At 41.6% G+C, this 26744-nt stretch overlaps 1 protein-coding gene and 2 long non-coding RNA genes across 3 annotated transcripts in view; 1 reads left to right on the forward strand and 2 right to left on the reverse strand.

Annotated features, from left to right (window-relative positions):
* The window catches only part of LOC126531601 (atrial natriuretic peptide receptor 1-like), a 199702-nt gene that overhangs the window by 101505 nt on the left and 71453 nt on the right, over positions 1–26744 (forward strand). The window lies entirely within an intron of this gene.
* Positions 381–13016, reverse strand: LOC129385143 (uncharacterized). Its single transcript, XR_008612727.2, has 2 exons — positions 12686–13016; positions 381–1465 (listed from the first exon to the last, which is right to left on the reverse strand). It is a non-coding gene; the product is annotated as an uncharacterized lncRNA (long non-coding RNA).
* Positions 18915–26013, reverse strand: LOC129385144 (uncharacterized). The gene is made up of 3 exons (XR_008612728.2): positions 25946–26013; positions 20935–21019; positions 18915–18978 (listed from the first exon to the last, which is right to left on the reverse strand). It is a non-coding gene; the product is annotated as an uncharacterized lncRNA (long non-coding RNA).

A 26744-nucleotide genomic window follows, 5' to 3' on the forward strand; every position in this document is an offset into this window, starting at 1 on the left:
ATCCACAAGTGCAGCCAAGACTGAAATTCAGCGGCTCAAATCATCATGAGCTATTGGGCAGTCCTTGCATGGCATTAGAACAGGCCACATTTGTTTTTTTCATGTAAAAAGCATGCTACAAAAAATGATGCAAAGGAGGCCAGACAGCACCAATGACCTAGAACATAATGAAAGTACCTTTGAATACCTATGCTATTTCTAATAGACATCTACGTACAACTTATTCTCTCATGTAACACACAGCTGCAAAGAAAAAGCAGAAGTGGTACCACCCACTCTGAATCAATTTCCTTAGCGTGCGGCACCTGAAATTCAAGCTTGCCAGCTAGAGAACATGACAAGTTCACAGCAAAATGGGCATAATGTGATAACAGTAGACAAACAGGTGATATCTCAGGCTGAAGTTAATTCAACAAGGGGACTAGTCGTCATCAGGGAAAGAAAATCCAAGCAGACAATTCCAGCTCACACTTACTTGCATACACAGATGTAGCATACACAGATGTCGCTACATAGGTTTGTGTTGTGATGCCCCATGACCTAAGTCAGCATCAAAGAGGTTCATTAAAGAGTGGCACATATGCAGTGGCACACACCCAGCGTACATACACAAGTTTGTGTCAAAAAAGTTCATTGGAGAGCTGCATCTACCCAGTGGCCCCAAGTGCTCGTAGTAGCCCCAGGGGCACATACTGAATTTCCACAAATATAAGGAGTTTTTTTTTCAAAATTTCTGGCGTCAGAAGACGCCTCGCATTATATAACTGACATAGACACAAACAACAAGATCACTCATAGAAATTGGTGCCAGCAACCTGCCAAACTCCCATACTTCTACACACCTTGCTACCCCAACTAAACCCCCATGGTGAGCATTTAAACTTACCTTACCTTCTCTATGCACTCACTCATTTTGCTGGATATCCATGGAGTGGAGAAAAGTGAACTATATAAATACTGCCAAAGAAAACGGTTGTTACCCTAACGAAGAAGTCCACTTCTCAAAAAAATTTCTCCACCTGACATAACACTTGTTCAACCTCTGCTGATCACCTTCAGCTGAATATTGCATATCACACAAAGCAGCAATTCAACTATAATTTTTAGTTTTATAATGAAACAAAAATTTCTTAGGATGTGAAAGAAAATATGATACAGGAACCTTTAACAGTATCCATAAGTGTGAAATTTTTACACAGGCAAAGAGGCAAACACTTTGCCACCAGGGCACACATAAGGCGTCATTACATTTTCTCTGCAAAAAGCCTTAACACCCCAACGACAGGTGGTGTTGCATGAAGCCATGCATGCATTTCAAAAAATAGGCATTTTGTATTTTCTTCTTCCGCAAGATCAAGGCAGGCAGGCTGTGATGCTGTGCAAACAGTGGTGGCCTTCAAAAGGGAAGGAATCCACACAAAAAGCCATGGTACTGTTGAGATGGCAGTGCATGATAGGGAGCATTCTGGAAAACCAAACAAAATAGATTATGTACTATTGTATTGCAAACAGACACCACATGAATATTTAAACATAGCATCACCAATTATTCAACAGTGCTGGGCCATTCAATGCTACCACTCCAAGTGCATCTTGGCCACCTCAGATTTTAGGAAAAATTACAGCCCATTGTACAGTTGCAGACTGGATGAAGTGGAGAGTATGACGAAAGCCCGTCTGGTCGGGATGATGCATACTAAAAGGAAGAGGTCTAGACACCGACCAAAATGTTTAAAATAGTTTTTTACATTTTCAAATTCAAATAAATTCAAATAACTTCAAAAATTCAAATAAGTACTTTAAACCATTTTGGTCAGTGTCCAGACCTCTTCCTTTTAAGTCGCAGAATGCACAAACAGACTACTTCGCGAAAATTTCACATGGTGTGAGTATTGTTATCTTGTAGGCTAAGGTTGAAACATCACGGCACTGACAAAGCTACAAACAAGTGTTTCTACAAATGACCACAAGGCCTTCCAGAATGTTTCATTATGTGAGATAGACCATTAATGTTTTTTATCTGCAAAGAGTATCTTCTTATTCTGACTTAAGTATAATAGACCTTCGAGCAATTTCTGAAAAGTATTTTCATCCAGCTCGGGTGGTTTATAGGCGCAAATAACCAATTTAGGAACCCCCATTTTGTAGTGAAGAAAGCTTATATTAAAAAAACCTATAGCTGCAGTGATTAAAAGCTTCCGAAATTTTGAATCAACTCTTTATGTCTGCAGAAGCTCTTTAATTAGGTATTAGGACGCCTTGCAGCACTGACAATGAAAGGAAATCATGACAACATATTACAAAACTAATAAAATGAATGTGTTCTTGATAATATATGTTGTTGTATTATACACAGATTATACAAAACACCAGCAGTAATGTGCATATCTTCAGAGTGCACACACAGTTCACCAACGTAATAATAAATACAGGTCAACATCATAAAGCAACACATAGGTACTGGCGTTTTTCTTTCACATTGGCCTAAAAACCAATCACATGAGCATTCAGCCATCATATAAGCAGCACCTGCTTGCATGAATTCAAGGAACTTTCAGATGTGCAAAATCGTTTAGGAGCTTTTAAGCAATAGGCATGACACTACTATTATGATTAATTTGTTGCCTGTAAGTGGTAAATCAAGTGAACTGCTAGTTGTCCTTCCGGTGAAGGATATTGAAGAAAATGTGAGGACAAAAAGATTATAGTAGCTATTTGGAACTCATGAATGTTAAGAAGATAATATGCAATGTTACCATGCTGACAGACAGTCAGATAAAAGATGATACAAAGAAAATATTATATATAGATTACACAGATGCAAGCATTCTGCTTCTTTATTGCTGCAAAACTCTGTAGTTATAGAAGTGCTTCATCCCCTGAAAAATATTTTTAGCAATACATTCACTATGGAGTTCTATTGAGGATGCATCAGATTTGCATGCTACAAGTGGTTTGAGCTGTTCACAGACAGACATCTGGCTTGTAAACGCAAGAGCATGACGAAATACTGCAAGTGCTCCAGAAAAATGCTTGCATGGTAAGGGAAATGACAAAAACAAGAATGTGGATGAAAAGACCAAACTGCCCCAAAGTCTAATTTTAGCAATGTAAGGTTTTATGAAACATAATTACAGTTCTAAGACAAAACAAAAAAAACAAAATACCAACATGATATGCAGAGAATGGGTGCTGGACATCAAGCAACCTCACTAAACAATGATTACATACATAAAAACGACACATTCGCAGGAAATTTCACAATACACGACATATAAACTATCTGATTCATGATGCACCCATGTCATACATCATATTGTTCAAGTAACCAACTTCTTTATTCAAGACCCCTGTAGAAGGTTTGTTAATGCAGTTATTGGTTTCTTGGATGGAAAAGACCTAGTATACAAATCTGCACTTCCCTGCCTTATATTTGCAAACTGCATGTGTACAGTCACAGTTTGGCATGTTTTGCAATGTTTTGTGAGATATCCAGATGCTGTTACCACCTACATCTGTGCACAATGCTCCTGCAGCCTGCCATTACCACAAATCCTGGTCTATCCTACATAATACCCCAGTCACACGGGCACTTTCAAAGTCCTTTGAACCAAAGATTCTTTACTTCAAGGGAGAATGTGCACTGTCACACAGGCACAGCAAAGGAGCCCTACTGGAAGGTGGCTTTGAGTCAAAGGAGTGCGCGTTCGTCCTTTGAAACCTCAAGGGAATACTCCCAAGCCTAGAGGGCGTCTTACAGTAGAAAAAATAATCTAAAGATATGGAAGTTCAATTTTTACCTCTTCAGAACAAGCTTATAAGTACTGAATACTGTTACTAAAGTACTAAACACTTTCGGGACACCCGCAATCTCCATCATGAAAGCGCCGGTACAGCAACACCGGTACGGCCTGTCGTCAGCAGCAACCTCGACACAACACGGTTGCCATGTGCGATTTGGTTCTTTGGTTAGTGGCTGCTAGGTATCCCAGTCTCCTTGGCTTTTTTCTGCACATCTTTCCTTGTCACTTTTGTTTTTTAGTTTTTACAGCGTTTACGTGTACCTACCGCTACCTAGCCACAACGAACGAAACAAAGCAGCTGAAGCAAAGGCAACAATGAATAATCGACGCCAATGTGCGGTGTACGAAGCGGTACACATGGTGGCCATCATTACAATACATCTGTTTGTGATAAAGTAATGCCTTTACTACGTGTGCATTTTGTTTTGATGTTTCTATGTATTAGGAAAAATAAATGTTGCTGAAAAAAATGTGACAAATTTATTATAAGACGCATTGGGCTATATTTTTTTATTACTTTCAAGGTGATGGTAGCGCTAAGGATACATTGCGGTCTCTGTTAAAAGCTTCAACGGAGACTACCTGGAGACCATGTAGCACCGACATATATCCGTTGAACTAATGTCTTTGAAAGCTCAATGCTCCTTAACTTCAAAGGACCTTTGGCATGCTCGTGTGACGGGTATAACACTTGCTGCTGAAGGCATTAAAGGCACTCAAAGGTGCCTCAAAGACAGGCTGAGCATTCTGCGCAGGTTAGCGTGTCAGCAAGGCCTGAAACACTTGCAGGACATTGTAAAAGATGTCAATACATGGCAAAATACAACAGCACAACATACTCAGAAAATGTAAGGCTAAAATTCCACACTGATATATAAGGGCCTTCCCAGACAAACAGATAAATGCAATAGCACACCTTCAATTGAAATCTCGAATATAAAAATTGATTACTTGAAAAGGATGTACGGTACATGCAAAATAGAATGAGTGATGTATGTTATATGTCACGTATAGCCAAATTTTGCTGCAAATTTGAGCATTTCATGCATGCATATAATCGCACTCATGTACAAAAACAAGTTCATGTGTAGTGCTCATCCTGTGCATTTCATGTGTTTCATCTTATAGTGTAGTAACTATGTTTCCTAATGCCAGTAACCAACTCTCCCAGCTTTCAGCAATAGTATGCAAGATTATTTATTCTTAGGAGTATGATAGCAGGAAGAAACAAGGATAAAGACCTGTCAACAGGACTAGCATCAACTACAAGCTGATTTGGCTCCTGGATGGAAACGAGTATTAGTAATCCTAATCATTATCAATGTTTCAATGAGGGAGTGGGTGAACCCAGAACTTGCACAAATAACTACAGTAGCCACATGGCTGAACATATGAGCCGTGGGTGTTTCCCTATCTTCCAGCACATGAGGTTAGTTGCAGAGCCCCGAGAGGGAAGTGATTGTGGTTTTCCACATTAGCAAATAAAGATCGACATGTGTCGGAAAATAATCACCATCTCTCATCGAAAACATGTAATTGTTTATAGAGCATTTATCCTCAATTCATTACACAGATTGCGTTAGGTGACTAATTTGTTTGACTACTGTTCTTAGTGCCCCATACAAGATTAACCTTTTCCATGCCAATTTTATTTTCAGAAAACCACTGAAATTTCTAAAATATTTTTATTAGCTATTCTTTGTGAAGAGTTTTTATTACTGCAATATCAGCAGTTCGTTTAAAATTTTCTGCTGCCTTTTACTAGCTGTTTTTCATGTTTTTAGGTTGCAAACAGACAAGGACGCAGAAACTGTCTACATGAAGCATATTTTTTTAAAGAAAGTCAAGCGTGCTTTTGTTATCCTCCATGAAAAATGTTATTGCAGGAAGAAAGGTGGTTAACCGAGGGCCCCTATTTTTATTATTCATATCATAAGAAGCCAACAAACACTGACACCAAGGACAACATAGGGGAAATTACTTGAGCTTAATAAATGAAATAATGAAACGATAAATTAATGGAAATGAAAGTGGATGAAAAAACAACCTGCCACAGGTGGGGAGCGATCCCACAACCTTCGCATTTCGCATGCGATGCTCTACCAATTGAGCACCGCGGCGCCGTTTACCGATCCACTTTCTTGAGCATTTATGTTTCCTTGTAGAACCCTGGGAGTGTTAGCCAGCGTTACCACTCACAGACCTTGGCGGCGGACATGGAACATCCTTTCTGCCGCAGGCGTCACGAGAACGTGATCTTTTTTTAATGAAGGCAACCGGTCAATAAACCCACACATGCTACCTGAAGGCATCAATGTTGCCTGATTCGAGACACTCGTTATGTAATAAATGAGAAGAAAGAGGGTTAACCGAGGGCCCAATTTTTACTAGTAATATCATAAGAAGCCAACAAACACCAAGGACAACATAGGGGAAATTACTTGAGCTTAATAAATGAAATAACGAAATGATAAATTAATCGAAATGAAAGTGGATGAAAAAACAACTTGCCACAGGTGGAGAACGATCCCACAAGCTCACTTTCTTTTTTTGGGGTGGGGGCAAAAACTGAACACATAACTAATCACTGATCTATCATGCAAGTGGTGTTTGCCTATCTCAATAGTCTATATAGACAGAAAACTAGGCTCAGGTGTTTTTATCTCTAAAAGAAAAGACAAGCTTTTATACGGCAACCTATCAACTTGAAGCCCACGTTAGTAGTTCTCTTCTATGGCATCTAGCTGTTGAGCACGAGTCAAATAAAAATTAATGCAAATGTATTAGTGTTCCATGCTTTTAATGCATGAAAAAGGGACACTAAAGGAAATTAATGAGTTAAGTTAGATTAAAGGTTAGCCTTTTGTAATAACAAATTCATCATTTATACCAAGAACAGAGCTTTTATAAGCAAGAAAATTAGAGAACTGGAACATCAAAGGGCACCAACTAATATATTGAACCAAATTCTGTAGTTTTATTTGCCAAAACCACAATATGATTATGAGGCATGAAGTACGAGGGATTCTGGAATAATTTTGACCCCCTTGGTTACTCTACTGTGCATACAGTGCAAAACACACATGCATTTTTGCATTTCACACCTATCAAAATGCAGCTGCCACAGCTACAATTTGATTATCCACCATCAGGCTTGGCAGCGCAACACCAAACAGCCCAACTCAGAGCCCATGCTTGTCAGCAACCTTCTGCAGTGAGTGCATCACTTGGTGCTCATGAGGCAGTACTTCCAGCTGCTTCAGCTGCTTTAAAGTGTGCGCACTGCTGGCTTTTGCTGTTTTACAGCCCTTAAAGCCCAACCACAACAAAAGTTAGGGCTGCATAAAAAAATGATTCAAACAGTGTAAATACAAAACAGCATTCTAGCAATCTTGATACCGAGACTGAAATGAATGCCACAATTACCAGTAACTGGCAGTGAGGCATGACTCAGATTGCAGGGCACCTTAGTGTGGCCTACGAGATAAGGGACCACCTGCAGCTGCCTGCAGTGATAAAAACCTGAAGGCAATGTGGACTCTCGTCATAGCCACTAACCACCAGGTTCATGTGTCGTCTGCTAATACAGTATTAAAAGAATATCAAAAAGAAAATTAGATACCAGCCCCGCAGCTTTGCCAAGATTACTAGTAGTATTTACTACTAATTTATTACCAATATAGCCAAAGTGAAATTTCATTGCATTTGGAATTTAAGCTTTTGCAGTAGGGGTTTTGAGATGTGATAATCGCAATGCTCCTGTGCTTTGTGACATTACATCACTAGATATTTGACAACGCCGTGGTTCTAAGTGTTTTTACACACATCGATATCTTGATTCTTTTACAACCTAACTCTAATATGACACATGAGAATACGGTAGATAACATTTGAAATGTCTTTAATGGGCACGGAAAAGGACTAACCTTTACACATGAGACACGCATGGTGAAAGCATTGTAAGCAAGGCTCCCACGTGTCTTTAAATAATTTTTCACTTTGGTCGGTGTCAGTTCTGTTTTTTCCCTTGACTCTTCCTAACCGGACAAGACTTCGTCAGACTCAACTTCATTAACCCATTGACAATATGCTGCATATCTTAGGTAAACATTTGATGCTCACCCTAACGCATGTTTCCTGAAGTTACCAACTAAGAGCAAAGAAAGGTTAGCTACTGTATGAACCAGCCTAAATCCATGTTAAGCCCACAATTGCCCAATGTGCCCTGAATAGGCTCTAAAAATGTGTATTAACACAAGGCGCAATAGATTTTGTGCTCACGTTGGCATGTTCATAACAGCTGGCCTCCCTCACTCTCATCATCGGAATCTCAGAATCCCTACTGCGAAAACTTCAGGAGTGGAAAGCAGCAAAGGTAACAGTGCGCAGTTTGAAGCAACCAGAGGCACTGCCTCATGAGCACAGCAGTTGCACTCACTGAAGAAGGTTAATGACAAATATGGGGCCCCATTCGTGCTGCTGGTTCCGAAGAAGCCATCTAAGCTTTTTCCCCACGCTTGAGTGTAAAAATACAGCTGCTTTTAACAAAAGGCATGCAACACCGTTCATGAATTGTGTCATTGGAATGGTTTACCAAATAACCTCTTACTTCTGGTAAGCTCTACACAAGCCAAATTGGACGCTGCACTGATGAAAGGGCAAGAGAACATTTGCAGAATATAAAAACAAAGTAAGACCAATGTAGGTGAGCATTGTAACACATGCACTTGTCATCCACAACTTGAAATATATTCTTGGCAGAAGTAGAAACATGAATTCACAACTGATATCAGAAGCTCTTTTAATATCAAAGAATGACTGTGTAATTATTCTTTTTTTTTTCTATTTCTCACAAGTATGTGTGTGAATGTTTTTTGCTTTCGGTTTACACAGGTTGCTACACCTCGATTTGTTTGACCCTGTTCCCTTCTTTGCAATCTTTCCTCCCTCCCCCTCTTTTATGAACTTCCAGAGAGATTATATGAATAGTTCCTGCTTTCTTAGAAAACATGGCACACACGCGGTGGATGTGGAACATCCTTTCTGCTGCAGGCATCACAAGTACGTGATCTTTTTGGGTGAAGGCAACTGGTCAATAAAGCCGCACATGCCAACTGAAGGCATCAATGTTGCCGGAATCGAGACCCTTGTTATGCAATGAACGAGAAGAAAGCAGGTTAACCGAGGGGCCCGATTTTTATTAATCATAAGACGCCAACAAACAAAGGCACCAAGGACAACACAGGGAAAATTAACGGAACTGAAAGTGGATGAAGAAACAACTTCCCGCAGGTGGGGAACGATTCCACATCTACGCATTACGTGTGTGATGCTCTACCGATCGAGCTAACACAGCACCGTCTTCCCATCTATTTTCTGGGGTATTTATGTTACTACTAGAACTAACCCTGGGATTGTTAGCCAGTGCCACCACTCACAAACCTTGGCGATATGTAGAGCATCCTTTCTGTCGCAGGCATCACGAGTATGTGATCTTTTTGGGTGAAGGCAACTGGTCAATAAACCCACACGTAGTACCTGAAGGCACCAATGTTGCCAGATTCGAGACCCTCGTTATGTAATGAACGAGAAGGGGGTTAACCAAGGGGCCCGATTTTTTACTGCTGGTGTAGTACACACTTTCCTGCGTTTAGGGTGATGCCAGCTTCTTGCAGGTGCTGAAGGACTTTGTGCAGTCGTGCATCATGTTCTGTCTTCGTGCGGCCAAACACTATTATGTCGTCTTGCAGACATGCTTGGCCGTCCAGGCCTTCTAGCAGTCTTAGCATTTCCCAGTGGAAAAATTCAGTTGCTGTGGAAATTCTGAAGGACAATCAGAGGAACTTAAAATGGCCAAGTGGCGTCAGGAAAGTGTTGTACCTCTGGGACTCGGGTAACCAGTAACCAATATCCGGCTATAGCATCAAGTTTGCTAAACCAGGCAGCTCCGGTGAGTTTGGCCAGGCAATCATTGATGGTGGGCACTAAGACTCATTCTCACAGAATGTTCTATTTTAACCCTCCAAAGTCACTGCAGATTTGAAGCTCGCCTCCTTTATTTTTAGCCACTACCATAGGTGCATGCCACTCTGTGGTTTCTTCGACCTTTATGATGACACCCAGGCTCTCCGTTCTCTCCAACTCACATTTGGACACTCGGCAACATGGGCAGAGGTACTCGCCCCGAGTACATAATAGCACACCGCTTGGCATCAGGGAGTAGCGATATATTGTAATCGGTCCTGAGAAGGTAGGCCCAGGTCTGTAGCCAGGTAGAGGTAGTGGCATAAAATGTTGGCTGGGTCGCTGACCTTGCCTTTTGACTCCGCTACTTCTAGGAGACTTGGTTGGACATTGAAGGATTTGATTGCGGGGGGACGTCAAAAAGTGCGCCATGCAGCTTGTCTATTACATAAATTTGTTCTTGACACAACCAGCCATTTCAGCACACGGTAGCAGTCTAACCGTTGCTTTTTTTGGTCCTGCCGGGTCCGAGCAGCTGTTCTTTTGCTTGCTTCAGGTTTCCCGTGACTTGTTCGTCGTAGAGGCTTGTTGGCATGGCAGTCACGTCTGCACCAGTGTCTACCTTGAAGCCATTGACCATCACATTGATTTTTCATGGCCCAGGATCCTGTTGGTCAGTTAATTGTCCAAGTAAACCTCTTCCAAAACAGCTTGGTATGTGCATTTTGTTCTGCTTTTTGGAAGCGGAAAAGCATATGGCAGCTGTGTTCCTTTTTACTGCAGGCACTGCATGTTTTGCCATTCGCCGTGCACATAGTGTGTGATGGTGAACCATAGGTGTCTTGTTGAGCCATACCACTTGCATGTCAGCGCAGTTTGGTCACGCTGGTTTTTACGAGAATTATTTGACTTTCCTTTGCTCTTCGAGAAGCTGTGCATGGTGTCTACAGCTTCAAGTGATTGTAGCTGTGGCCGTAGGTCCTTTTGCTGCAGTTTGATTGTTGCCGCCATGTTGTGAGCAGCGTTGACAGCGGCTTCCAGAGTAAGCTCAGCATTAAGTTGCAGCTTCTCACTTACCTACGTGTCTGTGGGACCGACCACGAGTCTATCACAGATCAGTTCCTCTTTCAGGGCGCTGTACTCGAGGCTTCAGCGAGCCTGAAGAGTTCGGTGATGAACATATCAGCTGTCTCATGCACGTCTCGCTTCTGGCTGTTGAACTTTGCACACTCGTATATCATGTTCATCCGTGTCAGGAAATTTTTTATGAACAGTTGCATTACTGTATTGTAGTCGAGTTTCTCAGCATCACAGAGCCTGAGCAAGGCTAGGACGTCTTTGGCTTCACGACCCATGGCATAAATGAGTGTGTTCACCTGCGTCTCGTCGTCGTCTTTAGTCTGGAGATAGCTCTATAGCCCTCCCTTCTCGTGAGCCACCGTTTCTACTCCTCGGGCTGCCGAAAATCAAGTTTTTCCGGCAGTTTGACGACGAACGAGTTTAGTGGAGCTGCGTGCTGGGCTGTGGACACTGTAGGTGAAGCCATGGGTAGCAAAGTGTCGTATTCACCGCAGTGCGCTGTGATGTAGACTTCTACTTGCGTGGTGCATTTCTCACAGCGTTGTCAAGTATCCCACCGTTGCCTCCATGTCATGGTCGGGTGACGAGCATACGTGATTGACAAAACGTAAGTGTTAACTGGAACTGTTTACTAGGTTGTGTATGCAAAACAAGCACGGCTACATGCTGGCTCGGCTTACACGGTCTGGTCCGCTCTCCCAGAGGCGTTGTTCCGCATCTTACATGACCGTGTACACAGCGCCATCTCGTTGCGGTAGCTCGCATGACACGGTGCACCAGTGTAACTCAATGGACAGCAACTTCAAAAAAAGTATATTTCGGAAGGCTGCCCAAGTTTAAACAACTCTCAGTTACCGTTAAGGCGATTTGCCCTCTTATTAACATGCACATTTACGCCACTAGACCATAACCTCATTGCTACATCATAGCACAGTTTTGGTCCGAATTAAAACACTGATATAACACAGCGGAAAAGTTACGAATAAGTGCCATAAATACGAAGAATATTAGAAGGGCATACACTATCATTCTTGCTAACTGCTCATTTGTTGAAATTCTGGCAGTCTTCTGAATTATAATCTTTAAACGTGCTGCCCATTGAGTTATGATAATGCATTGCGGTGAAATTTGATAGATGGCCGCAGAGCCAATTCAACATTTCAGTTTCAACCACAGCTAGTTACCCCTATGCTTTTCTTGGCTTCATTGCCTGCTGGCTTTATATGGTCGTGATTTTAAAAAAATGAAGCCTGTTTTCCTTCTCATTCATTCATGCGAGGGTTTGAAACCTCACAGCTTTGATGCCTTTAGGTAGCATGCATGGGTTTATTAGCCACATGCCTGCTCTCTTCAGTTCAGGTGTTACGCGACACCATCGTGCAAAAAAAGATGTTCCACATCTGCCCACCATGGCTCTAAATGGCGCTGGCTAACACTCCCAGGGCATAAATACCATAAGTACCCAAGTTAGCACAATTGTTAGTGCATCGCATGTGTACTGCAAAGGTTGTGGGTTCAGTCACCACCACAGACAAGGTCCTTTCGTCTGCTTTCATGACTTTCAATATTTTCTACATTTCAATTTCAACCACAGCTAATTACACCAACGCTTTTCTTGGCTTAATTGCCTGCGACCTTTATATAATCAGCAAAAATAAGGTTACAAGAAAATTAAAATAAATAAGTGGAGGACAGGGTCATCGGTGTTCAAAGAAGCACCTTCCTTTTTGTATCGTTAACCAACATGTGCGCCCACTAGGTAACTCCTCTACCTGCACATCGAATGACAATGCAAGAGATGCAGCTGGAACCCACAGTCAAATATATGTACAGCATACCAATGCATCTCTCCTCCGAAGGTAGTGAAGAGCACAGGTGCCTGTAGAGTTGCGTGCCACGGTTCCTCTTGCCAACCCATGGAAAGGAGCATAAGTGATGCTGTAGAGCTTGCTCCTTCAAGCAGTGTTCAGGTATCCATTCATAATCCTGCATGTAGTGTCCAATGTATTGTAGATATCAAGACAGCTTCAGTCCTGCAGCAAATAAAGTGATCAGTTCTAACCAAAATGTTGAGATGTAGACACTTTGGCAGGCGGATGTTAAATGTTGAAGTTTCTGGGATGCCAGTGATAATTTCATTAAACATTATATGGGCCACTCATACAGGGATGGAAGCAGTCAAAGAAGCTTTGGAGCAGCTCTGGGAGGTGGCAAATTTGACACACTGGAGCATGAATTGCCCGTTTTCGAGCAGTAAATACATATTTACATGAGTAGCTTGATAGAGGTCAATGAGTGAAATACAGGTATATGAAGAAAAGGTGTTCCTTATTTTACTTTACAGAGCACTATTTGATTATGGCAGATCAGTTCTGTGGAAGCCTGCAAGGCAAGTAAAATTCATGACAGGAAAAATTTTCACCCACCCTACTTTAGCATGAAGCTACGAAGGAGACCTGTACAGGTTTCTCGGAAACCACCATTAAATTACATACTGGATATGACAACTAACTGTGGCCAAGAAAAAAATTAGTGAGTGCTTTCCGTGAACATCACCCACTATGTTGATAGGTTTATGTTTGTGCTACTCAAGTTTTTTTTTTTCCATTGTGAACAAGCAATTAATATGTACTTGTAATGAATGTTTATTTCCTTACTTATCGAATATGGTGCCAATGCAAAGGTTGTGGAATACGCCGAGAAATGACCGATAACAGCGTTACAACGACCTAGTTCATGTGTGGTCTTTCTTTTTTCCGACAAAAAAAACAAACAAACAAGCGAATTTTTCTTTAGAAATTCACGTGACAATGCGCTCCGCATCAGTAATATAAGTGGTCTCAGACAGAAACAGTGTCATCAGTGCACTGCATATATTATGAATGTGCAAACCTGGGGCACAGTCTTGTAAAGGTTCGCAAAGCGAACTGTTACCAAGATCGCGCTACTTCGCATTTGGTAGGGACTGTACTTGCATGCCAAAAACTGCTGACATGTCGAGAAAAAACTGCAGCTGCTCTTTCCCAGTGCCCCTATTTGACAAAGTTTTTGTAAAGATTGATGCAATAGTGCGCAGAAGCATTGTCATGGTAAGGGCAGTTTATTTTCACCTTTTATTTATTTCACGGGCTTTCATTCTCGTGCCTTCACAAATCCTAGGCTGTCTTAAATGCTGTTACCGGCCATTTGTAACCATCATACAAAGCTTTTCACTGACATCTCAGCGATTAGGTAAATCAAGACACTCATCAGATACACTGAACACCATTCGAGTAGTGCACTCTGGTAATTTTTCATTCTTGGCAACCTGCAGTTGAGATAGCAGAATATTGCAGAATAAATGTGAAGTGACGTAGTGGTCATTGCATATTTGCGAGTATTTTATATCTGTTTTGACACACTGGTTGGAAAAAAGACATGAACGGGCATGTTAATTGCACTTGAGCTATGGTATACAAGTTTCCCTTGTTGTGCAAGGGCGTCTACATTAGACAGACGGGAAGGGGTATCAATGATTCATAATAAGGTTAGTTACAGCGCAACCTAAGACAAGGACAACAGAAGGTACAAAATGACGACACGGCGCTGTTTTGTACCTTCTGTTGTCCTTGTCTTAGGTTGCGCTGTAACAAACCTTAGTATGAATCCCAACCAACTGGCCCAACTAGCCGTTCTGATGCAGTATCAACGATTGCTTGGGCGAGCATAGTTACAACCTTCATAAAAGTTAACCAAGTAGGCCCCTTGCGATGCATTGCAAGACTTGTGGATGCAAACTAGTTTTTTTAAAGAATGTGTCATCATAGGATGCAGTAACATTCAACTGATGCGCGAGATTACTGATCAGGCTAATTCCATTGCCAAATACGTTAGGGTGTGCGTGAGTACACCCTCCTTATCTTTATCAGGCAAGGAACTTTACTTTCTAAGTTGGTCGGCACGTTTTCAGTGAACTGCAGCCGTCTGCTTCTTGTAAGGTTGTTGTTTCAGTTGTTTTTCTCATGTGTGCTATGAGCGGCGCATATAATGTGCAGTAGGGTCGTGGAATAAGACCAGTTAGAAGTTAGTGCTCATCCTGTCACCTGTACTTTTTCTTCCATACTCAAACTGAGTTATGCTAAAGCAAGATAAGAATCCATTCAGTCAGTTTGTGCCTTCGAACCAGTTCACCTCCACAGTGCACAATGATGCTATTATAAAGGGACATTGAAAATATTGTTTATTTTCTTTGAATAAATAAAGTTTAGTATGAAGTTTCACACTGCATTTTGCAAGTTTTAATTACCCTAGTATAAATTTGTATTCTAGAATGTGAAGGATGAAAACAAGCATTTCCAACCTTACACATTTCCAATGACATCTAATCACTACAACTTAGAGGAAAGGCGCTACGATCTCAAACAGTCGCAACTTCTATCCGCGGTTGTTGTATATAAAGGCATTACGCACTGAGAGAATATGGTCAAATCTTAAAGCTAAAGCTACGGTAAAGGCTTGTACCAACACGCTTAAACAAGGGAGAACATTTCAAAACACATAGTGCGGAGGTAAAAAAAATAGATCATGGAGTTTTACTTGCCAAAACTACAATCTGATTATGAGGCACGCCATAGTGGGGGGACTCCGAAATAATTTTGACCACCTGAGGTTCTTTAACGTGCACCTAAATCAAAGTACACGGGTGTTTCTGCATTCTGCCCCCATCAAAATGCGGCCGCCGTGGCCGGGAATCGATCTCACGACCTCGTGCTTAGCAGCCCAACACCATAACCCCTAAGCAACCACGGTGGGTACAGTGCACAGCTGTGAAAATTTTTCCTATACCAGAAATAAGTTTTTGGCCAGGGGCTCAAGAACCGGGGGAATCGCGCCCTGTCTGGCGCTGTTCACAGTGCCACCTCAGCCAACTGGCACATTTGCACGCGAGAACGAGAGCACCAAGTCCGGCCATGACTGGTAAACCCATATGACGATACATTACCAAAATATACAGTAACTAAAACAAAAGGACGCGTACAAACGAGATGTGTCCTTTTTATTCAACTGACATATAATCTTCGCGCCTTCTCCCCCTTGTACGATATAGAGGTTACACAGTTCTGCTTATTCTATCGTCTTACATCATGCATGCGCACTGAGCACATCAATACGTTCTGGATATCGCAGAAGCCGTTGTTCACGGCGTGAGACTCACGATAGCGAAGTCAAATGCGATCCTTCTAGAAATAAAGAAATTGTTTGCCTGCGACAAACTTTGCAAACAAGAAATAAAATACGAGCTTACCAAAATGCTTCGTCCAGGTTGGTGGCGGCACGCAGTTCGTTGGCGTTCACCGTTGCGCATTACGCTGTGTTGTTAATCACGCCGCCCTCGCTTGTAGGCGCGAGAAGAGCATCAAAGTATTATTCTTTTCTGTCAAATACTGCTGCTTCGTAAGTACAAATAGAAAATTTTGAGTTGTCAAGCCTACCCCAGCATACTGGCACATAACAGCTTCCCGCGCTCAAATCTCGCTGTGGATTCGAATTCGCGCTGCGTGCATTTCGATGAGCTGTGGGGCGCCACCTAGAAGAGTTTGAATATGGACAAAACAAAACAAAGTTCTAACATATGTCCGTCTAGATTATTTTATATTTATTTATTTAAGATATAAGGCACATGCTGTTTAGAAAATACTCACGGCAAACAATGTTTCAGTTTAGTTTCTTTGGCCCCTCGGCCCCTCCGATTTATGTCCATTGTCAGCTGGCCTGCGGCCTTTAAACGATATTCCTTACATATTGTGGCTCAATGTCGAGGACATTAAACCTGGTTGAATGGGGTTTAAATGTAGGGACAATATTTCGTTTTGTAGAGTATTGCTGCTGGGGATAAAGCGAGAAATATAGGCTGCTTCTCGTCGGCAAAAGGAGCCGGACGAGCAAGTCACGAAATGCAAGAAAACGAACGGCTTGCATGATTACTAGTACAGTCTCGCTTGGTTGACCAGTGAGAAACAGCATAATTAACAACCTAACAAATACAATGGACAGCCGCCAAATCGTTGGTCAATTAGACATGTTAATGATGAGTCAGAGTGGTTGTTATTTCGTGTTTGTCCGTTTGTAAACGTGTTTTGCAAAGCTTCGTTTATTCGATGTTGTGCCCCATTTCCACCAGAAAAAGAAAGAAAGAAAAGCGGCGTGTTTCTGTTGACGCGGCACGCGCAAGTGAAACGGATTTACGGGCAAGCCGCGCGTGTCACGTTCACACATATATCGCTCAATAAAGCATTCCGGCGGTATCGATCGACATACCGGCCGCACCACTGGTGGTAACGGCTATAGTGGTACCGGTGGTAATAAGGGGAGCCGAAAGGACCTAGAACCTCAGGGCACTACAAGAATATATTTCATGGTTTCACACCTGCTTACTGCAAAAGTGTACAAAGTACATGCATGGTATAGCACTGTACTCGTAATGCAAAAATAAACGAATTAAAATTAATTTGTAAACTAAGAAACCAAGGTGAACCTTCAATAATTCACGAACAGGTAGGTTCACACTCAACTGACTCATGAAACAGTATGCTAGCTGTGCCAAGAATCTTAATTAGTCGAGCAATTAAGGGTGGTGACTGTCATGTGCAATGCCTTGAGGAAATGCATGCAGAAGTAGGACAATAGCTGTTGCTCTGTCTTTGCTCATGCCCTATCAACTGATTAATCACTTATTTATTTATTTATTTTTATTTTCACATACTGTAGTCCAATTGGGCTATCGCAGGAGTGGGTTTGTACATTGCATATAACAAAATATTTTTCTGCACAAATCAACTTCAATGCCTTAAAAAACATGATAAGTTCAATATAAAAGATACAATCAGTATAATAAACGCAGCATGAATCAAGTAAATACAATGATTTTTCTAATTTACCTAGTTTCACCTGGGAGTAAGTTCCATTTTTCAATTGTATGAGGAAAGCTATACTTAAACAGGTTAGTATGCAGTTGAAATGGAGCAAGGTTAAGTTTGTGGCTATTCCTAGTAGGTTTCAAATTATCAGGAGACAGATAGTTGTTCTTTAATGAGTAGTGTGGGGTGTTATTTGAATTATGCAACAATTTAAGGCATTCATAATCACGCCGCTTGGACAGAGGTAGTAAACCGATTTGTTGTTTATTTAAGTTCATTATTCCAAAAAATTGGAGAGTTGGAATTTCCCCTCACAAGGCACTATTGGCAATAAAATCACCTACAGTGCTTGTCGAATGGGTGCCGCAGTGCTACAGTTGACCTGCAAAGACGGGGCCGAACCCCTGCTTAGAAAATGGAAGAGAGGCCGAACTCTCTCGAGCCCTGGCTAACTTTGAGCACTGACTGTGTTGAGTGGTATACTATATATTGTACTACCACACAGTACAATGATGTATATTAATGATTAATACAGTAATATTATGTATATAATAATAATAATAATAATAATAATAATAATGATTCAGATCTGCTACCATATCTGCATCTCCTTCCTTCATGCTACAGAAAATGTCTATGGAATTCTTGCTGTCAAATCAATAAATATATACTTCAGAGCATTGTTGCGTTGTTGTGACATCACTGGAAACATCACTTCACAACATTAAATCTTTATCGGTCAAACCTGTGCTCAGAAAAACATGTGGCACTCAAAGCACAACAACCCAGCGGCGAGCATGGTGTGTCAAGCGCGTCACATGACTCGTCAAAGGTCGTAACATAATTGCTGGTGCTATATATATATATATATATATATATATATATATATATATATATATATATATATATATATATATATATATATATACATACCTTCCGCAAAGTACAACACTATTTGCATCTCACGTTGACTGATATCTTTCAATTGTTAGTAGGTGAAATGCAATCCACAGAAAAAGGATAAACAATTGTATGCATATCTATCAGTATAATCATGGAGTATCAGGCTGGGCATCAACCAAATTGATTCTTAATATCTGTAACTGTGGCGAGGAAAGCATATGTCGCCTTGAAGAAGACAAGTCCACTTGTTGAAACGTGGGCTCCTGCTTTCATCTTGTTCTCGGTTTGCTCATCGTCTTGAATTTCCATTTCCTGCCTTCCCCATGTTTTCCCTGGGTTTGTATACATGGTATTTTAACACGCAGCCTAAAAGATTGCAGATTCTTCTCCTATATGCATAGTTGGTATATAATTGTGAATCAGCAACACACTAAAAAAAACGTTTTCTTCTAGCATAACACTGAAGCATACAAAGTTGAAAATTTACTGTGCCTACCTGGGCGTCATTTCACATATTTAAGAGGTGAATCATTTTCCTTTGTGTACATGTGCATTGGGCTAGCTCCCAGATCAAACTATATGCCATCAATCTGCACAGTTGGCACAGTAGGAATTCACAAGACAAATTTTAGCAGAGTGCACCTTGTTTACACTTTTCTGCATTTCTGTATGCAAGATATAACACTACAATTTCCGCTGAAGATACTGTGCTTGTTGTGCAGGCCATGTTTTGATGCTAATGGATGGCACCTGTATAATCATGTAAGACTTTTGTGAATATATAGGCACAGCAGCACCTTCTGTTATTTTGTATGTATATTTCTGACCAGCAACACAACCAAGCAGAGGTATATTGTGCTGTAGGCAAAACATGTGGCCACTTATATTTGGCAGCTCTAGATGGGCACATCGCATCTAGTCGTTCCTCACCCCACTTTAACATTTACATTTCACCAATGGCAAAGGACAATGTTGGATTCCGTAAAATATCCAATTTCAAATGCACTATGGATGACTGACTTTTGAAAGAACAATGAAGTGATGCCTGGAAACCTGTGTACCAACTTTCTTCCCATATTAGTTACTATAATGCCTTACAATGTGTCTTAAAATTCTTCACATGGTGCACCTAAATTTGGTGCTAGAGTGGAGAGGAGTGCAGTAGTTTGACTTTACCTAGGGTAGCAAAATGCCTCACAACACTGCTACATCAAAGTAGCAGTGTTGCAGCGCTCAACGGTGCCCTTAAAGGCATCAGTTGCGCCCATCACATAACAGGGGCAGGGGGAGTACAAACATAAATGAGATTACAAAGAAATAGTTACAACAAATAATAGGACAAAGTACAGAACAAAGGTATGCTAACATTGTTTAGGTATTAAGAAACAGAATGTAAGAAATCATAAGAATTGCAAAACAAAAGTTATGCACACAGCAAAATAAAATGTTGAAAATATGCATGCACACATAAACTACGGTATTAATACAGGTATTTATTAGTAACTCACAAAAACAACTAAACAAGAATGTAATAAAAAAGGCAACTAATTAACAGTGCGTAGCACGTCGTAAAATTTTAATGTCAGATTCTGTGGCAATATCAGAGGGAAAACAGTTCCCTTCAGTGATGGTGCAGGGTATAAAGGAGCATGCATATTGTAACGTGCGAGATGGTGTACGCTTAAATATGAGGTGGTGATCCCGGCATGAAAATACGACAGGTGGTGACTGAAAGAAATCATTGTGAAGAGAAGTACGATTATAAAGTTTGTCAAGCAGGCAAAGACGCACTGATTTGTGGCGAAGGGATAGTGCTTGTAAATCAGTACGTGCTTTTAATGATGACACGGAAGTGTAAGATGAATAGTCGGAAAATATGAAGGTGAGCAGCCCAGTTTTGAACAAATGCAATCTCGTCAACAATGTTTACCTGCCAGAGTGCTATATTAGCGATGCGTATTCAAGCTTTGTGTGGATTAGTGTAGTGTAAGCAAGTTTATGTATGTTGACAAAAGCATGCTTTAGGTTTAATTTGATGATGCCAAGAGAGTGGTGAGCTGCTGCAAAGATGGAGTAAATGTGGTGGTTTCATGCTAAGTCGTAATGTAAATGAAAACCTGTGCTGGTAGTTGAATGTTAAACTGGGATCTTCGAAATAGTCGATGACTTGTGAATTAATAATGTGTTCCATAAGTTTGCGAATTGTACTGGTTAATAATATTCATTGGTAGTTAAAGGGTGATAAACACTCGCTGGATTTGTAGAATGGGATGACTTTAGCCACTCACCAGTCTTAAGAATGAACCCAGGGGGTATGTTGCGACACTAGCTGGGACACATTCTTGAGCAGCTTGTTATTAAATTTGCTGTGACCTGTTGTAGATGAAGTTTTTAATCTGTTTAGTAAGGTAAAAATGCCCGACCCACTAATAACAATTTCAGACATGTCAGATTGCATGGGGAAGTCAGGGCATGCAGTGATGTCTTCACATTTGGACACTCAACAAAACATGTCATTTAGTAACTGCACACACTATAACTCAGGAACTACATCACCACCAGAATTAGGATTATGTCAGGCTGTGAATAGGGGTTTATTACGTGCCATAATCACTGTTATTCATAATAAATCATAGCTGTAAACCTGTTGACGTGTGGATTTTAGTAGCATCTGGCATTCTTTGTCACATAATATGTATCTTTGCCATGTCTTGGCTTTTTTTTTTATTTGCCATTCTATAGAGCGCTTCATTTTATTTATGAGGTGCTGCAGGCGTTTATTGAATGTTTTGTTGCATCTAATGCTGAGAAAAAGGACGAACATTTTGATAAGATTTGCAAAGGTGGCTCTAAACATAACCAGTTCTCTTCAATAGCTCGACTGTGTCTGCAAAGGTGGCTAATTAACGATTATGCCGAGTAATGTTGGCCCTATTGTAGCACCTAATGTGTTTAGTAGTGTTTTCTTTTTTGTTAAAGAGAAGTTAAGCAGACCTACTATAACTGCATGATCAGACAGCCCGTCCAGGTGAGTAATGCCGGAACAGATTAGAGGATCGCTGGTCGAGATGAGGAGGAGGAGGAATAAACATTTATTTTTGAAACAGTACCCGGGTTAAGCCCCAGTTCTACTCTAGGTGGGAGGTCTCCTCATTCCAGGAATCCTCTGGCCTTCGCTGCCTCCTTGGCCTTGGCGACGAGGTGTCATTGTTGCTCCAGGCCCTCGGAGACGAACTTGGCCTCTCACGTTTCAATGAGGTCTTCGCTTTCTTGTCTGGCGTTATATTCTTTCGGTGAAGGCGATGCGTCTGTATCTAGATGCCATGGACACTCGAGGATCAGGTGCGCCAAGGTGTATGGTAAGCCGCACATTGGGCAGCGGTATCCTTGTAGCATTGGGCATAGTCTGTGCATGAGTATTTCCTTGTAGCATTTGGTATAGTCTGTGCATGAGTATTCCGTGGGTGTAAGTGTTACTCTGTAGTCTTCTGAGTGTGGTACTTTCTTCTTCGGTGAGCTTTGGGTGAGGTGGTGGGTGCAGCCTGCGTTCCAGCCTGTGATATTGAAGGATCGCTGAGTAGGTGATGGGTACGGTCTCTGCCCCTGCTGACGCAGACCGGCATCTTGAGAGTAGGAAGGGTTGGCCCGGCAGGTGTGGCCTCGGGCCACGGCGTGTGCTGATTCGTTCCCCTCCAGCCCGTCATGCCCAGGAACCCAGGTCACGCAGGTGTAGCGGATCGAAGCGCTGTCGTGCTTCAATATCTTTAGTGCTTCTGTCGACACTAGACCCTTAGCATAGTTCCTGACAGCTGCTTCAGAATCGGAAAGAACTACAGCTGCGTCTGCACGTGGTAGTTGCTAGGGCGATCGCCGTCTCTTCTGCAGTCTCAGAGTTTTGCGCACGGACTGTGGCAGATGCTAGCTCTCTGCCCTTAGAATCTGTGACATTCAGGGCGTAAGCATTTCTTTGCGGGTATTTGACTGTGTCGGTGTATCTGGCATCCGGACCTTGCCTGTGTCTTTGCCGTAGGGCATCCACTTGGGCTTGTCTTCTTTCCTTGTGGTACAATTGGTGCTATGCACAGGGATTTGCAGATGTTTGGAGGAATTCTTTCTTTTCAGTCCGTGGTGGCCTATAAAGGTTTCACTGTAGCTCAGCCGTTGCAGCACTGATCTCCTGGTGGGCATGAGCTTAAGTCATTCTAACTGACTGGCTTTACAAGTTTCGGCTAATTCTTGCCAGGTGTTGTGTATGCCCGTCTTGAGAAGTCTCGTAGTCAAAGCCGTAGATGGTAGGCCCAGGGCAGTTTTGATGGCTTTGCATATTTGAACGTTAATTTTTTTCTACCTCTGATGAGATCTAGAATATTGGCCAGTGTACATGATGAACAGGTTGGGAGAGTAATGAGTTGAGGTAACATGAAGTGTAGACAGGAATGAAGGAAAATATGCCATTGAGCGTGAGCAGCTGTGACAGATTCTGTTGTCCAGTTAATAATGGAGAAATTAAAATTGCCATAAATGATCACAGTAGAATGCCAAAATAGCATATGCACTTCATTTAGAATGTTTTGAAACTCGCTTGAAAATGCACAATTTACATCCGGAGGGCAGTAGTATGCACTTATGAGAACATTCTGCTTGAGCATTGAAGTGAAATGAAAATGTGCTCTAGGAATGAACGAATGCCAGTTGGAACTGCAAAAATTTATTTTTTTAAAGCTATGAGCATGCCACCTTCTATGCAGTTGCATCATTCACAACAAAAAGTGTTGCATGCAGATGTGAAAAGAAAAATTTTATAGGAGATGGTATCGTTTAGCCACGTCTTGATTAGTACAAGAAGAGATGTCACGCATGAATCAATAAGTGATGAAAGTGACATATATTTTGACATCAAACTTCAACCTCTAGTGCATAAGAATGACAGGTTTGTAGACGTGTTATGGGTGTGTGGTTGCATAAACTGTCAGTTTCCACACTTGCATAAGATGAAGGTTTGGCTTGTCATTCTTAAAGCATGCTGAGACAGACGCACTGCACAGTTTATTTCCGAGTGCCAAACGTATGTGTCGTTGTTGACCAAGAGCTTGTTAAAAACCAAGCAAGCTTAGTGTGAGCTGTCTCATACTGACTACAAATTTTAAAAAATTAATAAGAAAATATATCTGTCATCCTGATTGCTGATTTGCTGTTCCTAAGTGATGGAGTAGTGTGAAAGTGACATATTTTATTTGTACATATTGTACTCAACCCACTGCAACAGTAAAAAAAAAGGAAAGAAAGGAAGGAAAATGTAATTTTGTGAAATTATACAGATGGAGCATCCTTCTTTTTTTTATGCTGAAGTAAACAATCAATATATGCACATGTGAATACGATATATGTGCATGCACTAGAATAACTTTCACCAGTCATATTATGTCAGCAAGACAGCAAGGTGGGCGAATTGGTTAGGATTTATCTTAGTTTTGGTAACAGCTAGCGCAAAGGTACGATGAGTAGAAAACGTTATTAAATACACGAGCAGGGCTGTTAATGGTTTGTGAACACTTTTCTGTAACGCTATGTGTTATATCCGCGTCCACAGCGACCAGGCCGGCATGGATAAGCGTAGTTTATGATTGAGCTCTTCCTTGTCATTTGACGCGCTGATAACCACGACTTATTACAATACGGCAGTTTCTTAACGTTTGCTAATCCGGCTTGGGCAAAGCTCCCGTCGTTGTGTGCCACCTCACGTCCGCCGCACGCGGTGCCGGCCGGGCAATAATAGATTGACTTTTGGATGGTAGTACGCTCGCTGCGTGAGGGCACCCCGCAGGTGAAGGGCATGGGAAAATAGCCCATTCTTACGACGCGGGGTTCGGTATGTGACCTGTGATTAGCCCGAGGGTTCAGATTAACTGCGTAGCTGTTGCGCGGCCCTATGCTTCGCGCTGCCCGATTGTAGACGGTGGACATTGTAACATATTTTAATTTCGCTTGCGTTTCGCTCGCGCAAGAACTTTCCACGACTCGCTGACTTCCCGTCTGTTGCCAATGAATGTTCCCCGGCCAGACGCTCCTAGGTCCAAGCCCGGCCCGGGCCCGAGTCAGCAATTGCTTGGCCGCCCCGAGCATCCTTGGACCGAGTTTGGCATATGCGGCCGACAACGCTTTCTGTCTGGCCAGCGCTAGTAGTAAAATCGTGTTTTGTCAACAATTAAGTTAGCGTGTTGACGGTACGTGAAACGTCGATCGCTTCCGTATCACAGCTCTGTTGGCATTAGCCTCTTTTTCTTATTGTGTTACACAATAGGTGCGATTGCGATCACTTTATTCCGACGGTTATGCTATGTTATGATAGAGCAGGCAGGCCGGATCGAGGTGCCGTACTCGCTAGGGCCTTTCCTTGCCGTGCTGCGCGTACACTATCACCGATAGGTCGTTTATATGGACGGTAGGTAATAATAATAACGATAACCCCGAGAAAGGAATCCATTGACATACTGGCCCTGGAGATAGGTTCATGTTTGCCGAATCGCACCGTATGTATGTATGTATGACTCGGTCGAATTGGCACGTACAGTTGAGAGGCTCTCATGAGATATGCTCGCCGACGACATGCCGATGAAGTGCTGTTTAGTATTTTTCTCGCACACAACTATGTAAACGAACTTCCTATTAGCGTGTATACGAATGATGAGGGCGGCATATAGGTACAGTACCGTACATATTCGCCTGAAGAGGAACATTACAAATGTGCACATGGTATTCACATTTTATTAATTTAATGATGATATATGTGGGCTGTGTGGACCTTTAGGGTGTAGTGTAATATGCAATGTAGGAATGAAGTATTAAGAACACAACAACAAAATTTCTTGTCATACGACCAACTGAGTAAAATCTGCTTTTCAAGTGAACAAACATACCCCACAGGAATGCCACTTGTAGCTTTTTCAACTGAGCTACCACATTTTTAGTCACATATGCAGCTAGGGTATGCAATCCAATTTTAGAACATGGCTTAATTAGCAAAAAGCTTTCATAATCTCGAATACAGTTAATGCATTAGAGGTGCAGCCTTAGTTACTGTACACATTGCATAATCTGCACACTGCAGAGCATTAATTTGCATAATCTGTTTTGTACTTTCTTCTGCATGTGGCTGCAAGCCTTTGTTTTCAAGAGTGCGCCTAGGAAAAAAAGTGTTTGTGTTTCGTTTGGATGATGCACTTCGGTGGCCAAGAGAAGAAACATGCAAATTATAATATTTTTTTATTAAGATAGCTGCATTGGACCAGCAGGACCTACCTTTCATACCATGATTAGGGCAAGACAGATGGCACCTGACAAAATCCAGAAAATGTATCATCCACTCTGAGTAATTGGTGAGCAAGCTTCAATACCATGAGGGGCCAGTGAGCCTTGGCTTTCGTATGACAGGAACAGTCTTGAAAATACCAAAACATATGTGCATAAGGGACAGGAGTTGCCTCTGTCTGAAACCCACTGATGACTCTATTATAGACGTAAGCAGCAGTGCTTGTGCCATGCTCTGCTGCTTAATTTCAGAGAGACTAAGAGATGAATGAAAGGCATAGATAGAAACATTGAGAGGAGCATTATTTATGTTCTTTTGCAATATCATGCTGCAATTACCACAAATTATAAACACTGCAATAGTTGTCTCTAGCTTGCTCATTTTAATAATCGTTCCATTCACAGTCTCAACTCAACAGCATAACACAACATATTAACTTATTGCGCTAAAGTCTGAGAGTGTGTTGGTTACATATACTACATTTGGTTACATTTACGTATACTGGATGAGTGAGGGGCATATGAACACACTTAGTGCTGCTTTCCAACTGAGATTATTCAATCCATTGAGCAACCTGACTTTAAACTTTTGCAGGTGACTGTTCAAGTCAATGCACATACATTTACCCACATCTACTGTTTGTTCTATATTGATTTCTCTTTTACGAGTAATCACTGTGGATTATAAGGGATATTACAATTAAACATTGAAGGCCATAATTATGAAAATAATATGGCCTTTGAAAACAAAAAGCATAGACAGGCCATCAAAATGACAGCAAAAATAAAG

This window comes from Dermacentor andersoni, chromosome 5 (assembly GCF_023375885.2).
Source record: "Dermacentor andersoni chromosome 5, qqDerAnde1_hic_scaffold, whole genome shotgun sequence".
NCBI lineage: Eukaryota > Metazoa > Arthropoda > Arachnida > Ixodida > Ixodidae > Dermacentor > Dermacentor andersoni.